Source organism: Colletes latitarsis, chromosome 3 (assembly GCF_051014445.1).
Source record: "Colletes latitarsis isolate SP2378_abdomen chromosome 3, iyColLati1, whole genome shotgun sequence".
Lineage (NCBI taxonomy): Eukaryota > Metazoa > Arthropoda > Insecta > Hymenoptera > Colletidae > Colletes > Colletes latitarsis.
Window position 1 is genome coordinate 15,673,573 of NC_135136.1, and position 16,351 is coordinate 15,689,923.

Consider the following 16,351-nt stretch of genomic DNA (forward strand, 5'->3'; position numbering starts at 1 on the left):
TGTAAAATACTTATCGAAACCAGGTTTAATTGACTGTTTTAGTGTGGTACCACTATGCTACGTGATCCAAAGCAGAAAAAACCCTCGCTCAGGTCAATATGTTTGTTAAAACTGCGAAAGGATGACCCTGATGGGAGCAAATCCCTGGCCTAAGCTAGACCTAACATGCGTTATCCTCTTAAATATTGATCGTAACCAGGTTTAATGGACAGTTTCAGTGTGGTACCACATTACTACGTGATCCAATCCAGAAAAAGCCCAGGATCTAGCCAACAAGAATGAGAAATATGCGAAAGTATGAGCCTGATGAGGGCAAATCCTGGACCTAGCCCAGACCTAACATGCGTTATCCTCTGAAATATAAATCGAAATCAGTTTAATGGTCTGTTTCAGAGTGGTACCACATTACTACGTGATCGAAACCAGAAAAAAACTAGGATCTGTTCAAGAAGTATATGAAGAATGCGAAAGTATGAGCCTGATGAGTGCAAATCCCAGACCTATCCCAGACATAACTTGCGTTATCCTATAAAATATTGATCGAATCCAGTTTTAATGGACAGTTTTAGTGTGGTACCACTTTACTACGTGATCCAGTGCAGAAAGAACTCTCGATCAGGTCAACATGTACGTTAAAACTGCGAAAGCATGACCCTGATGAGGGCAAATCCCAGACCTAACCTAGACCTAACGTGTGTTATCTAAAATATTAATCGAAACCAGGTTTAGTTGTCTGTATCAGTGTGGTACCACATTACTACGTGAAAGAAAACAGAAAACACCCAGGATCTGTTCAACAAGTATGTGAAGAATGCGAAAGTATGAGACTGATGATGGCAAATCCTAGACCTAACCTAGACCTAACATGTGTTATCTTCTAAAATATTGAGGGAAACCACGTTTAAATGACAGTTTCAGTGTGGTACAACATTACAACGTGATCCAATCCAGAAAAGGCCCAGGATCTAGCAAACAAGTACGAGAGTTATGCGAAGGTATGAGCCTGATGAGGGCAAATCCTAGACCTAGCCCAGACCTAACATGCGTTATCCTCTGAAATATTTATCAAGACCATGTTTAATTGACTGTTTCAGTGTGGTACCACATTACTACGTGATCCAAACCAGAAAAAACCAAGTATCTGTTCAACAAGTATGTGAAAATCGCGAAAGTATGAGCCTGATGAGGGCAAATCCCAGACCTATCTCAGACATAACATGCGTTATCCTATAAAATATTGATCGAATCCTGTTTTATTGGACAGTTTTAGTGTGGTACCACTTTACTACGTGATCCAATGCAGAAAAAACCCTCGATCAGGTCAACATGTATGTTAAAACTCCGAAAGTATGACCCTGATGAGGGCAAATCCCAGACCTAACCTAGACCTAACGTGTGTTATCCTCTAAAATAATAATCGAAATCAGGATTAATGGTCTGTTTCAGTGTGGTCCCACACTACTACGTGATCGAAACAAGAAAAAACCCAGGATCTGTTCAAGAATTATGTGAAGAATGCAAAAGTATGAGACTGATGATGGCAAATCCTAGACCTAACCTAGACCTAACATGTGTTATCTTCTAAAATATTGAGGGAAACCACGTTTAAATGACAGTTTCAGTGTGGTACAACATTACAACGTGATCCAATCCAGAAAAGGCCCAGGATCTAGCAAACAAGTACGAGAGTTATGCGAAAGTATGAGCCTGATGAGGGCAATTCCTAGACCTAACCCAGACCTAACACGTGTTATCCTCTAAAATATCTATCAAGACCACGTTTAATTGACTGTTTCAGTGTGGTACCACATTACTTCGTGATCCAAACCAGTGGAAGCCTAGGATCTGGCCAACAAGTATGAGAAATATGCGAAAGTATGAGCCTGATGAGGGCAAATCCTAGATCTAACCCACACCTAACACGCGTTATCCTCTAAAATATTTATCAAGACCATGTTTAATTGACTGTTTCAGTGTTGTTCCACATTACTACGTGATCCAAACCAGAAAAAACCCAGGATCTGTTCAACAAGTATGTGAAAAACGCGAAAGTATGAGCCTGATGAGGGCAAATCCCAGACCTATCCCAGACATAACTTGCGTTATCCTTTAAAATATTGATCGAATCCAGTTTTAATGGACAGTTTTAGTGTGGTACCACATTACTACGTGATGCAATGCAGAAAAAACCCTCAATCAGGTCAACATGTATGTTAAAACTGCGAAATTATGACCCTGATGTGGGCAAATCCCCACCTAACCTAGACCTAACGTGTGTTATCATCCAAAATATTAATCGAAATCAGGTTTAATTGACTGTTTTAGTGTGGTACCAGTATGCTACGTGATCCAAAGCAGAAAAAACCCTCGCTCTGGTCAACATGTATGTTAAAACTGCGAAAGGATGACCCTGATGAGGGCAAATCCCTGGCCTAAGCTAGACCTAACATGCGTTATCCTCTAAAATATTGATCGAAGCCACGTTTAATTGACAGTTTCAGTGTGGTACCACATTACTACGTGAAAGAAAACAGAAAACACCCAGGATCTGTTCAAGAAGTATGTTAAGAATGCGAAAGTATGAAGCTGATGAGGGCAAATCCTAGACCTAACCTAGATATAACATGTGTTACCCTGTAAAATATTGACGGAAACCAGGTTTAATTGACAGTTTCAGTGTGGTACCACATTACTACGTGATCCAATCCAGAAGAGCCCAGGATCTGTTCAAGAAGTATGTGAAGAATGCGAAAGTATGAGTCTGATGAGGGAAAATCCCAGGCCTAACCTAGACCTAACATGCGTTATCCACAAAAATATTAATCGAAACCAGGTTTAATTGACTGTTTCAGTGTGGTACCACATTACTACGTGATCCAAACCAGAAAAAACCTAGTATCTGTTCAACAAGTATGTGAAAAACGCGAAAGTATGAGCCTGATGAGGGCAAATCCCAGACCTATCCCAGACATAACTTGCGTTATCCTCTAAAATATTTATCAAGACCATGTTTAATTGTCTGTTTCAGTGTGGTTCCACATTACTACGTGATCCAAACCAGTGGAAGCCTAGGATCTGGCCAACAAGTATGAGAAATATGCGAAAGTATGAGCCTGATGAGGGCAAATCCTAGACCTAACCCAGACCTAACACGCGTTATCCTCTAAAATATTGTCAAGACCAGGTTTAATTGTCTGTTTCAGTGTGGTTCCACATTACTACGTGATCCAAACCAGAAAAAACCCAGGATCTGTTCAACAAGTATGTGAAAAACGCGAAAGTATGACCCTGATGAGGGCAAATCCCCACCTAACCTAGACCTAACGTGTGTTATCCTCCAAAATATTAATCGAAATCTGGTTTAATGGTCTGTTTCAGTGTGGTACCACATTACTACGTGTTCCAATCCAGAAAAGCCCAGGATCAGTTCAACAAGTATGTGAAGAATGCGAAAGTATGAGTCTGATGAGGGAAAATCCCTGGCCTAACCTAGACATAACTTGCGTTATCCTCTAAAATATTGATCGAAACCAGGTTTAATCGACTGTTTCAGTGTGGTACCACATTACTACGTGAAAGAAAACAGAAAAAACCCAGGATCTGTTCAACAAGTATGTGAAGAATGCGAAAGTATGAGTCTGATGAGTGAAAATCCCAGGCCTAACCTAGACCTAACATGCGTTATCCACTAAAATATTAATCGAAACCAGGTTTAATTGACTGTTTCAGTGTGGTACCACATTACTACGTGATTCAAACCAGAAAACACCCAGGATATGTTCAACAAATATGTGAAGAACGCGAAAGTATGAGCCTGATAAGGGCAAATCCTAGACCTAACCCAGACCTAACATGCGTTATCCTCTAAAATATTGATCGAAATCAGGTTTAATGGACTGTTTCAGTGTGGTACCACATTACTACGTGATCCAAACCAGAAAAAACCCAGGATCTGTTCAAGAAGTATGTGAAGAATGCGAAAGTATGAGTCTGATGTGGGAAAATACCTGGCCTAACCTAGTCCTAGAGTTCGTTGTCCTCTAAAATATTGATCGTAGCCAGGATTAATTGACTGTTTCAGTGTGGTACCACATTACTACGTGATCCAAACCAGAAAAAGCCCAGGATCTCTTCAACAAGTTTGTGAAAAACGCGAAAGTATGAGCCTGATGAGGGCAAATCCCAGACCTATCCCAGACATAACTTGCGTTATCCTCTAAAATATTTATCGAAACCAGGTTTAATTGACTGTTTTAGTGTGGTACCACTATGCTACGTGATCCAAAGCAGAAAAAACCCTCGCTCTGGTCAACATGTATGTTAAAACTGCGAAAGGATGACCCTGATGAGGGCAAATCCCTGGCCTAAGCTAGACCTAACATGCGTTATCCTCTAAAATATTTATCAAGACCATGTTTAATTGACTGTTTCAGTGTGGTTCCACATTACTACCTGATCCAAACCAGAAAAAACCCAGGATCTGTTCAACAAGTATGTGAAAAACGCGAAAGTATGAGCCTGATGAGGGCAAATCCCAGACCTATCCCAGACATAACTTGCGTTATCCTATAAAATATTGATCGAATGTAGTTTTAATGGACAGTTTTAGTGTGGTACCACATTACTACGTGATGCAATGCAGAAAAAACCCTCGAACAGGTCAACATGTATGTTAAAACTGCGAAAGTATGACCCTGATGAGGGCTAATCCCCACCTAACCTAGACCTAACGTGTGTTATCCTCCAAAATATTAATCGAAATCAGGTTTAGTCGACTGTTTCAGTGTGGTACCACATTACTACGAGAAAGAAAACAGAAAAAACCCAGGATCTGTTCAACAAGTATGTGAAGAAAGCGAAAGTATGAGCCTCATGAGGGAAAATCCCAGGCCTAACCTAGACCTAACATGCGTTATCGTCTGAAATATTGATCGAAATCAGGTTTAATGGACTGTTTCAGTGTGGTACCACATTACCACGTGATCCAAACCAGAAAAAACCCAGGATCTGTTCAAGAAGTATGTGAAGAATGCGAAAGTATGAGTCTGATGAGGGAAAATTCCTGGCCTAACCTAGTCCTAAAGTTCGTTATCCTCTAAAATATTGATCGTAACCAGGATTAGTTGACTGTTTCAGTGTGGTACCACATTACTACGTGATCCAATCCAGAAAAAGCCCAGGATCTAGCCAACAAGAATGGGAAATATGCGAAAGTATGAGCCTGATGAGGGCAAATCCTAGACCTAGCCCAGACCTAACATGCGTTATCCTCTGAAATATTTATCAAGAACATGTTTAATTGACTGTTTCAGTGTGGTACCACATTACTACGTGATCCAAACCAGAGAAAACCTAGTATCTGTTCAACAAGTATGTGAAAAACGCGAAAGTATGAGCCTGATGAGGGCAAATCCCAGACTTATCCCAGACATAATTTGCGTTATCCTCTTAAATATTGATCGAAACCAGGTTTAATGGACTGTTTCAGTGTGGTACCACATTACTACGTGATCCAATCCAGAAAAAGCCCAGGATCTAGCCAACAAGAATGAGAAATATGCGAAAGTATGAGCCTGATGAGGGCAAATCCTAGGCCTAGCCCAGACCTAACATGCGTTATCCTCTGAGATATAAATCGAAATCAGGTATAATTGTCTGTTTCTGCGTGGTACGACATTACTACGTGATCGAAACCAGAAAAAAACCAGGATCTGTTCAAGAAGTATATGAAGAATGCGAAAGTATGAGCCTGATGAGGGCAAATCCCAGACCTATCCCAGACATAACTTGCGTTATCCTATAAAATATTGATCGAATCCAGCTTTAATGGGCAGTTTTAGTGTGGTACCACTTTACTACGTGATCGAAACCAGAAAAAAACCAGGATCTGTTCAAGAAGTATATGAAGAATGCGAAAGCATGAAGCTGATGAGGGCAAATCCTAGACCTAACCTAGACCTAACATGTGTTATCCTCTAAAATGTTAATCGAAACCAGGTTTAATGGTCTGTTTCAGTGTGGTACCACATTACTACGTGATCCAATCCAAGAAAAACCCAGGATCTGTTCAAGAAGTATGTGAAGAACGCGAAAGTATGAGCCTCATGAGTGCAAATCCCAGACGTATCCCAGACATAACTTGCGTTAGCCTGTAAAATATTTATCGAAACCAGGTTTAATTGACTGTTTTAGTGTGGTACCACTATGCTACGTGATCCAAAGCAGAAAAAACCCTCGCTCTGGTCAACATGTATGTTAAAACTGCGAAAGGATGACCCTGATGAGGGCAAATCCCTGGCCTAAGCTAGACCTAACATGCGTTATCCTCTAAAATATTTATCAAGACCATGTTTAATTGACTGTTTCAGTGTGGTTCCACATTACTACCTGATCCAAACCAGAAAAAACCCAGGATCTGTTCAACAAGTATGTGAAAAACGCGAAAGTATGAGCCTGATGAGGGCAAATCCCAGACCTATCCCAGACATAACTTGCGTTATCCTATAAAATATTGATCGAATGTAGTTTTAATGGACAGTTTTAGTGTGGTACCACATTACTACGTGATGCAATGCAGAAAAAACCCTCGAACAGGTCAACATGTATGTTAAAACTGCGAAAGTATGACCCTGATGAGGGCTAATCCCCACCTAACCTAGACCTAACGTGTGTTATCCTCCAAAATATTAATCGAAATCAGGTTTAGTCGACTGTTTCAGTGTGGTACCACATTACTACGAGAAAGAAAACAGAAAAAACCCAGGATCTGTTCAACAAGTATGTGAAGAAAGCGAAAGTATGAGCCTCATGAGGGAAAATCCCAGGCCTAACCTAGACCTAACATGCGTTATCGTCTGAAATATTGATCGAAATCAGGTTTAATGGACTGTTTCAGTGTGGTACCACATTACCACGTGATCCAAACCAGAAAAAACCCAGGATCTGTTCAAGAAGTATGTGAAGAATGCGAAAGTATGAGTCTGATGAGGGAAAATTCCTGGCCTAACCTAGTCCTAAAGTTCGTTATCCTCTAAAATATTGATCGTAACCAGGATTAGTTGACTGTTTCAGTGTGGTACCACATTACTACGTGATCCAATCCAGAAAAAGCCCAGGATCTAGCCAACAAGAATGGGAAATATGCGAAAGTATGAGCCTGATGAGGGCAAATCCTAGACCTAGCCCAGACCTAACATGCGTTATCCTCTGAAATATTTATCAAGAACATGTTTAATTGACTGTTTCAGTGTGGTACCACATTACTACGTGATCCAAACCAGAGAAAACCTAGTATCTGTTCAACAAGTATGTGAAAAACGCGAAAGTATGAGCCTGATGAGGGCAAATCCCAGACTTATCCCAGACATAATTTGCGTTATCCTCTTAAATATTGATCGAAACCAGGTTTAATGGACTGTTTCAGTGTGGTACCACATTACTACGTGATCCAATCCAGAAAAAGCCCAGGATCTAGCCAACAAGAATGAGAAATATGCGAAAGTATGAGCCTGATGAGGGCAAATCCTAGGCCTAGCCCAGACCTAACATGCGTTATCCTCTGAGATATAAATCGAAATCAGGTATAATTGTCTGTTTCAGCGTGGTACGACATTACTACGTGATCGAAACCAGAAAAAAACCAGGATCTGTTCAAGAAGTATATGAAGAATGCGAAAGTATGAGCCTGATGAGGGCAAATCCCAGACCTATCCCAGACATAACTTGCGTTATCCTATAAAATATTGATCGAATCCAGCTTTAATGGGCAGTTTTAGTGTGGTACCACTTTACTACGTGATCGAAACCAGAAAAAAACCAGGATCTGTTCAAGAAGTATATGAAGAATGCGAAAGCATGAAGCTGATGAGGGCAAATCCTAGACCTAACCTAGACCTAACATGTGTTATCCTCTAAAATGTTAATCGAAACCAGGTTTAATGGTCTGTTTCAGTGTGGTACCACATTACTACGTGATCCAATCCAAGAAAAACCCAGGATCTGTTCAAGAAGTATGTGAAGAACGCGAAAGTATGAGCCTCATGAGTGCAAATCCCAGACGTATCCCAGACATAACTTGCGTTAGCCTGTAAAATATTTATCGAAACCAGGTTTAATTGACTGTTTTAGTGTGGTACCACTATGCTACGTGATCCAAAGCAGAAAAAACCCTCGCTCAGGTCAATATGTTTGTTAAAACTGCGAAAGGATGACCCTGATGGGAGCAAATCCCTGGCCTAAGCTAGACCTAACATGCGTTATCCTCTTAAATATTGATCGTAACCAGGTTTAATGGACAGTTTCAGTGTGGTACCACATTACTACGTGATCCAATCCAGAAAAAGCCCAGGATCTAGCCAACAAGAATGAGAAATATGCGAAAGTATGAGCCTGATGAGGGCAAATCCTGGACCTAGCCCAGACCTAACATGCGTTATCCTCTGAAATATAAATCGAAATCAGTTTAATGGTCTGTTTCAGCGTGGTACCACATTACTACGTGATCGAAACCAGAAAAAAACCAGGATCTGTTCAAGAAGTATATGAAGAATGCGAAAGTATGAGCCTGATGAGTGCAAATCCCAGACCTATCCCAGACATAACTTGCGTTATCCTATAAAATATTGATCGAATCCAGTTTTAATGGACAGTTTTAGTGTGGTACCACTTTACTACGTGATCCAGTGCAGAAAAAACTCTCGATCAGGTCAACATGTACGTTAAAACTGCGAAAGTATGACCCTGATGAGGGCAAATCCCAGACCTAACCTGGACCTAACGTGTGTTATCTAAAATATTAATCGAAACCAGGTTTAGTTGTCTGTATCAGTGTGGTACCACATTTCTACGTGATCCAATGCAGAAAAAACCCTCGATCAGGTCAACATGTATGTTAAAACTGCGAAAGTATGACCCTGATGAGGGCAAATCCCAGACCTATCCCAGACATAACTTGCGTTATCCTATAAAATATTTATCAAGACCATGTTTAATTGACTGTTTCAGTGTGGTACCACATTACTACGTGATCCAAACCAGAAAAAGCCCAGGATCTCGTCAACAAGTGTGTGAAGAATGCGAAAGTATGAGTCAGATGAGGGAAAATCCCAGGCCTAACCTAGACCTAACATGCGTTATCCACTAAAATATTAATCGAAACCAGGTTTAATTGACTGTTTCAGTGTGGTACCACATTACTACGTGATCCCAACCAGAAAAAACCCAGGATCTCTTCAACAAGTTTGTGAAAAACGCGAAAGTATGAGCCTGATGAGGGCAAATCCCAGACCTATCCCAGACATAACTTGCGTTATCCTCTAAAATGTTTATCGAAACCAGGTTTAATTGACTGTTTTAGTGTGGTACCACTATGCTACGTGATCCAAAGCAGAAAAAACCCTCGCTCTGGTCAACATGTATGTTAAAACTGCGAAAGGATGACCCTGATGAGGGCAAATCCCTGGCCTAAGCTAGACCTAACATGCGTTATCCTCTAAAATATTGATCGAAGCCACGTTTAATTGACAGTTTCAGTGTGGTACCACATTACTACGCGAAAGAAAACAGAAAACACCCAGGATCTGTTCAACAAGTATGTGAAGAATGCGAAAGTATGAGTCTGATGAGGGCAAATCCTAGACCTAGCCCAGACCTAACATGCGTTATCCTCTGAAATATTTATCAAGACCATGTTTAATTGACTGTTTCAGTGTGGTACCACATTACTACGTGATCCAAACCAGAAAAAACCAAGTATCTGTTCAACAAGTATGTGAAAAACGCGAAAGTATGAGCCTGATGAGGGCAAATCCCAGACCTATCCCAGACATAACTTGCGTTATCCTATAAAATATTGATCGAATTTAGTTTTAATGGACAGTTTTAGTGTGGTACCACATTACTACGTGATGCAATGCAGAAAAAACCCTCGAACAGGTCAACATGTATGTTAAAACTGCGAAAGGATGACCCTGATGAGGGCAAATCCCTGGCCTAAGCTAGACCTAACATGCGTTATCCACTAAAATATTAATCGAAACCAGGTTTAATTGACTGTTTCAGTGTGGTACCACATTACTACGTGATCCAATCCAGAAGAGCACAGGATCAGTTCAGCAAGTATGTGAAGAATGCGAAAGTATGAGTCTGATGAGGGAAAATCCCTGGCCTAACCTAGACATAACATGCGTTATCCTCTAAAATATTGATCGAAACCAGGTTTAATCGACTGTTTCAGTGTGGTACCACATTACTACGAGAAAGAAGACAGAAAAAACCCAGGATCTGTACAAGGAGTATGTGAAGAATGCGAAAGTATGAGTCTGATGAGGGAAAATCCCAGGCCTAACCTAGACCTAACATGCGTTATCCACTAAAATATTAATCGAAACCAGGTTTAATTGACTGTTTCAGTGTGGTACCACATTACTACCTGATCCAAACCAGAAAAAACCTAGTATCTGTTCAACAAGTATGTGAAAAACGCGAAAGTATGAGCCTGATGAGGGCAAATCCCAGACCTATCCCAGACATAACTTGCGTTATCCTCTAAAATATTTATCAAGACCATGTTTAATTGTCTGTTTCAGTGTGGTTCCACATTACTACGTGATCCAAACCAGTGGAAGCCTAGGATCTGGCCAACAAGTATGAGAAATATGCGAAAGTATGAGCCTGATGAGGGCAAATCCCAGACCTATCCCAGACATAACTTGCGTTATTCTATAAAATATTGATCGAAATCTGGTTTAATGGTCTGTTTCAGCGTGGCACCACATTACTACGTGATCGAAACCAGAAAAAAACCAGGATCTGTTCTACAATTATGTGAAGAATGCGAAAGTATGAGACTGATGAGGGCAAATCCTAGACCTAACCTAGTCCTAACATGTGTAATCCTCTAAAATATTGACAAAAACCACGTTTAAATGAGAGTTTCAGTGTGGTACCACATTACTACGTGATCCGATCCAGAAAAGGCCCAGGATCTAGCAAACAGGTATGAGAAATATGCGAAAGTATGAGCCTGATGTGGGCAAATCCTAGACCCAACCCAGACCTAACACGCGGTATCCTCTAAAATATTTATCAAGACCAGGTTTAATTGACTGTTTCAGTGTGGTACCACATTACTACGTGATCCAAACCAGTGGAAGCCTGGGATCTGGCCAACAAGTATGAGAAATATGCGAAAGTATGAGCCTGATGGGGGCAAATCATAGACCTAACCCAGACCTAACACGAGTTATCCTCTGAAATATTTATCAAGACCAGGTTTAATTGACTGTTTCAGTGTGGTACCACATTACTACGTGATCCAAACCAGAAAAAATCCCAGGATCTGTTCAACAAGTATGTGAAAAATGCGAAAATATGACCCTGATGAGGGCAAATCCCAGACCTATCCCAGACCTAACTTGCGTTATCCTCTAAAATATTTATCAAGACCATGTTTAATTGACTGTTTCAGTGTGGTTCCACATTACTACGTGATCCAAACCAGAAAAAACCCAGGATCTGGTCAACAAGTATGTGAAAAACGCGAAAGTATGAGCCTGATGAGGACAAATCCCAGACCTATCCCAGACATAACTTGCGTTATCCTATAAAATATTGATCGATTCCAGTTTTAATGGACAGTTTTAGTGTTTTACCACATTACTACGTGATGCAATGCAGAAAAAACCCTCGATCAGGTCAACATGTATGTTAAAACTGCGAAAGTATGACCCTGATGAGGGCAAATCCCCACCTAACCTAGACCTAACGTGTGTCATCCTCCAAAATATTAATCGAAACCAGGTTTAATGGACAGGTACAGTGTGGTACCACGTTAGTACGTGATCCAAACCAGAAAAAACGATCGATCAGGTTTACATGTATGTTAAAACTGCGAAAGTATGACCCTGATGAGGGCAAATCCCAGACCTGTCCCAGACCTAACTTGCCTTATCCTATAAAATATTGATCGAAACCAGGTATAATTGACTGTTTCAGTGTGGCACCACTTTACGACGTGATCCAAAGCAGAAAAAACCATCGATCAGGTTTCCATGTATGTTAAAACTGCGAAAGTATGACCCTGATGTGGGCAAATCCCAGACCTAACCTAGACTTAACATGTGTTCTCCTCTAAGATATTAATTGAAACCAGGTTTAATGGTCTGTTTCAGTGTGGTACCACATTACTACGTGATCGAAACAAGAAAAAACCCAGGATCTGTTCTAGAATTATGTGAAGAATGCGAAAGTATGAGACTGATGAGGGCAAATCCTAGACCTAACCTAGTCCTAACATGTGTTATCCTCTAAAATATTGACAGAAACCACGTTTAAATGAGAGTTTCAGTGTGGTACCACATTACTACGTGATCCAAACCAGAAAAAATCCCAGGATCTGTTCAACAAGTATGTGAAAAATGCGAAAATATGACCCTGATGAGGGCAAATCCCAGACCTATCCCAGACATAACTTGCGTTATCCTATAAAATATTTATCAAGACCATGTTTAATTGACTGTTTCAGTGTGGTACCACATTACTACGTGATCGAAACAAGAAAAAACCCAGGATCTGTTCAAGAAGTATATGAAGAATGCGAAAGTATGAGTCTGATGAGGGCAAATCCCCACCTAACCCAGACCTAACGAGTGTTATCCTCTAAAATATTAATCGAAATCAGGTTTAATGGTCTGTTGCAGTGTGGTCCCACATTACTACGTGATCGAAACAAGAAAAAACCCAGGATCTGTTCAGGAATTATGTAAAGAATGCGAAAGTATGAGACTGATGTGTGCAAATCCTAGACCTAACCTAGACCTAACATGTGTTATCCTCTAAAATATTGACGGAAACCACGTTTAAATGACAGTTTCAGTGTGGTACAACATTACAACGTGATCCAATCCAGAAAAGCCCGGGATCAGTTCAACAAGTATGTGAAGAATACAAAAGTATGAGTCTGATGAGGGAAAATCCCTGGCCTAACCTAGACATAACATCCGTGATCCTCTAAAATATTGATCGAAACCAGGTTTAATCGACTGTTTCAGTGTGGTACCACATTACTACGGGAAAGAAAACAGAAAAAACCCAGGATCTGTTCAAGAAGTATATGAAGAATGCGAAAGTGTGAGTCTGATGAGGGAAAATCCCAGGCCTAACCTAGACCTAACATGCGTTATCCACTAAAATATTAATCGAAACCAGGTTTAATTGACTGTTTCAGTGTGGTACCACATTACTACGTGATCCAAACCAGAAAAAACCCAGGATATGTTCAACAAGTATGAGAAATATGCGAAAGTATGAGCCTGATGAGGGCAAATCCCAGACCCATCCCAGACATAACTTGCGTTATCCTATAAAATATTTATCAAGACCATCTTTAATTGACTGTTTCAGTGTGGTACCACATTACTACGTGATCCAAACCAGAAAAAGCCCAGGATCTCGTCAACAAGTGTGTGAAGAATGCGAAAGTATGAGTCTGATGAGGGCCAATCCCCACCTAACCCAGACCTAACGAGTGTTATCCTCTAAAATATTAATCGAAATCAGGTTTAATGGTCTGTTGCAGTGTGGTCCCACATTACTACGTGATCGAAACAAGAAAAAACCCAGGATCTGTTCAGGAATTATGTAAAGAATGCGAAAGTATGAGACTGATGTGTGCAAATCCTAGACCTAACCTAGACCTAACATGTGTTATCCTCTAAAATATTGACGGAAACCACGTTTAAATGACAGTTTCAGTGTGGTACAACATTACAACGTGATCCAATCCAGAAAAGCCCAGGATCAGTTCAACAAGTATGTGAAGAATACAAAAGTATGAGTCTGATGAGGGAAAATCCCTGGCCTAACCTAGACATAACATCCGTGATCCTCTAAAATATTGATCGAAACCAGGTTTAATCGACTGTTTCAGTGTGGTACCACATTACTACGGGAAAGAAAACAGAAAAAACCCAGGATCTGTTCAAGAAGTATATGAAGAATGCGAAAGTGTGAGTCTGATGAGGGAAAATCCCAGGCCTAACCTAGACCTAACATGCGTTATCCACTAAAATATTAATCGAAACCAGGTTTAATTGACTGTTTCAGTGTGGTACCACATTACTACGTGATCCAAACCAGAAAAAACCCAGGATATGTTCAACAAGTATGAGAAATATGCGAAAGTATGAGCCTGATGAGGGCAAATCCCAGACCTATCCCAGACATAACTTGCGTTATCCTATAAAATATTTATCAAGACCATGTTTAATTGACTGTTTCAGTGTGGTACCACATTACTACGTGATCCAAACCAGAAAAAGCCCAGGATCTCGTCAACAAGTGTGTGAAGAATGCGAAAGTATGAGTCTGATGAGGGAAAATCCCTGGCCTAACCTAGACATAACATGCGTTATCCTCTAAAATATTGATCGAAACCAGGTTTAATCGACTGTTTCAGTGTGGTACCACATTACTACGAGAAAGAAGACAGAAAAAACCCAGGATCTGTACAAGGAGTATGTGAAGAATGCGAAAGTATGAGTCTGATGAGGGAAAATCCCAGGCCTAACCTAGACCTAACATGCGTTATCCACTAAAATATTAATCGAAACCAGGTTTAATTGACTGTTTCAGTGTGGTACCACATTACTACCTGATCCAAACCAGAAAAAACCTAGTATCTGTTCAACAAGTATGTGAAAAACGCGAAAGTATGAGCCTGATGAGGGCAAATCCCAGACCTATCCCAGACATAACTTGCGTTATCCTCTAAAATATTTATCAAGACCATGTTTAATTGTCTGTTTCAGTGTGGTTCCACATTACTACGTGATCCAAACCAGTGGAAGCCTAGGATCTGGCCAACAAGTATGAGAAATATGCGAAAGTATGAGCCTGATGAGGGCAAATCCCAGACCTATCCCAGACATAACTTGCGTTATCCTATAAAATATTGATCGAAATCTGGTTTAATGGTCTGTTTCAGCGTGGCACCACATTACTACGTGATCGAAACCAGAAAAAAACCAGGATCTGTTCTACAATCATGTGAAGAATGCGAAAGTATGAGACTGATGAGGGCAAATCCTAGACCTAACCTAGTCCTAACATGTGTAATCCTCTAAAATATTGACAAAAACCACGTTTAAATGAGAGTTTCAGTGTGGTACCACATTACTACGTGATCCGATCCAGAAAAGGCCCAGGATCTAGCAAACAGGTATGAGAAATATGCGAAAGTATGAGCCTGATGTGGGCAAATCCTAGACCCAACCCAGACCTAACACGCGGTATCCTCTAAAATATTTATCAAGACCAGGTTTAATTGACTGTTTCAGTGTGGTACCACATTACTACGTGATCCAAACCAGTGGAAGCCTGGGATCTGGCCAACAAGTATGAGAAATATGCGAAAGTATGAGCCTGATGGGGGCAAATCATAGACCTAACCCAGACCTAACACGCGTTATCCTCTGAAATATTTATCAAGACCAGGTTTAATTGACTGTTTCAGTGTGGTACCACATTACTACGTGATCCAAACCAGAAAAAATCCCAGGATCTGTTCAACAAGTATGTGAAAAATGCGAAAATATGACCCTGATGAGGGCAAATCCCAGACCTATCCCAGACCTAACTTGCGTTATCCTCTAAAATATTTATCAAGACCATGTTTAATTGACTGTTTCAGTGTGGTTCCACATTACTACGTGATCCAAACCAGAAAAAACCCAGGATCTGGTCAACAAGTATGTGAAAAACGCGAAAGTATGAGCCTGATGAGGACAAATCCCAGACCTATCCCAGACATAACTTGCGTTATCCTATAAAATATTGATCGATTCCAGTTTTAATGGACAGTTTTAGTGTTTTACCACATTACTACGTGATGCAATGCAGAAAAAACCCTCGATCAGGTCAACATGTATGTTAAAACTGCGAAAGTATGACCCTGATGAGGGCAAATCCCCACCTAACCTAGACCTAACGTGTGTCATCCTCCAAAATATTAATCGAAACCAGGTTTAATGGACAGGTACAGTGTGGTACCACGTTAGTACGTGATCCAAACCAGAAAAAACGATCGATCAGGTTTACATGTATGTTAAAACTGCGAAAGTATGACCCTGATGAGGGCAAATCCCAGACCTGTCCCAGACCTAACTTGCCTTATCCTATAAAATATTGATCGAAACCAGGTATAATTGACTGTTTCAGTGTGGCACCACTTTACGACGTGATCCAAAGCAGAAAAAACCATCGATCAGGTTTCCATGTATGTTAAAACTGCGAAAGTATGACCCTGATGTGGGCAAATCCCAGACCTAACCTAGACTTAACATGTGTTCTCCTC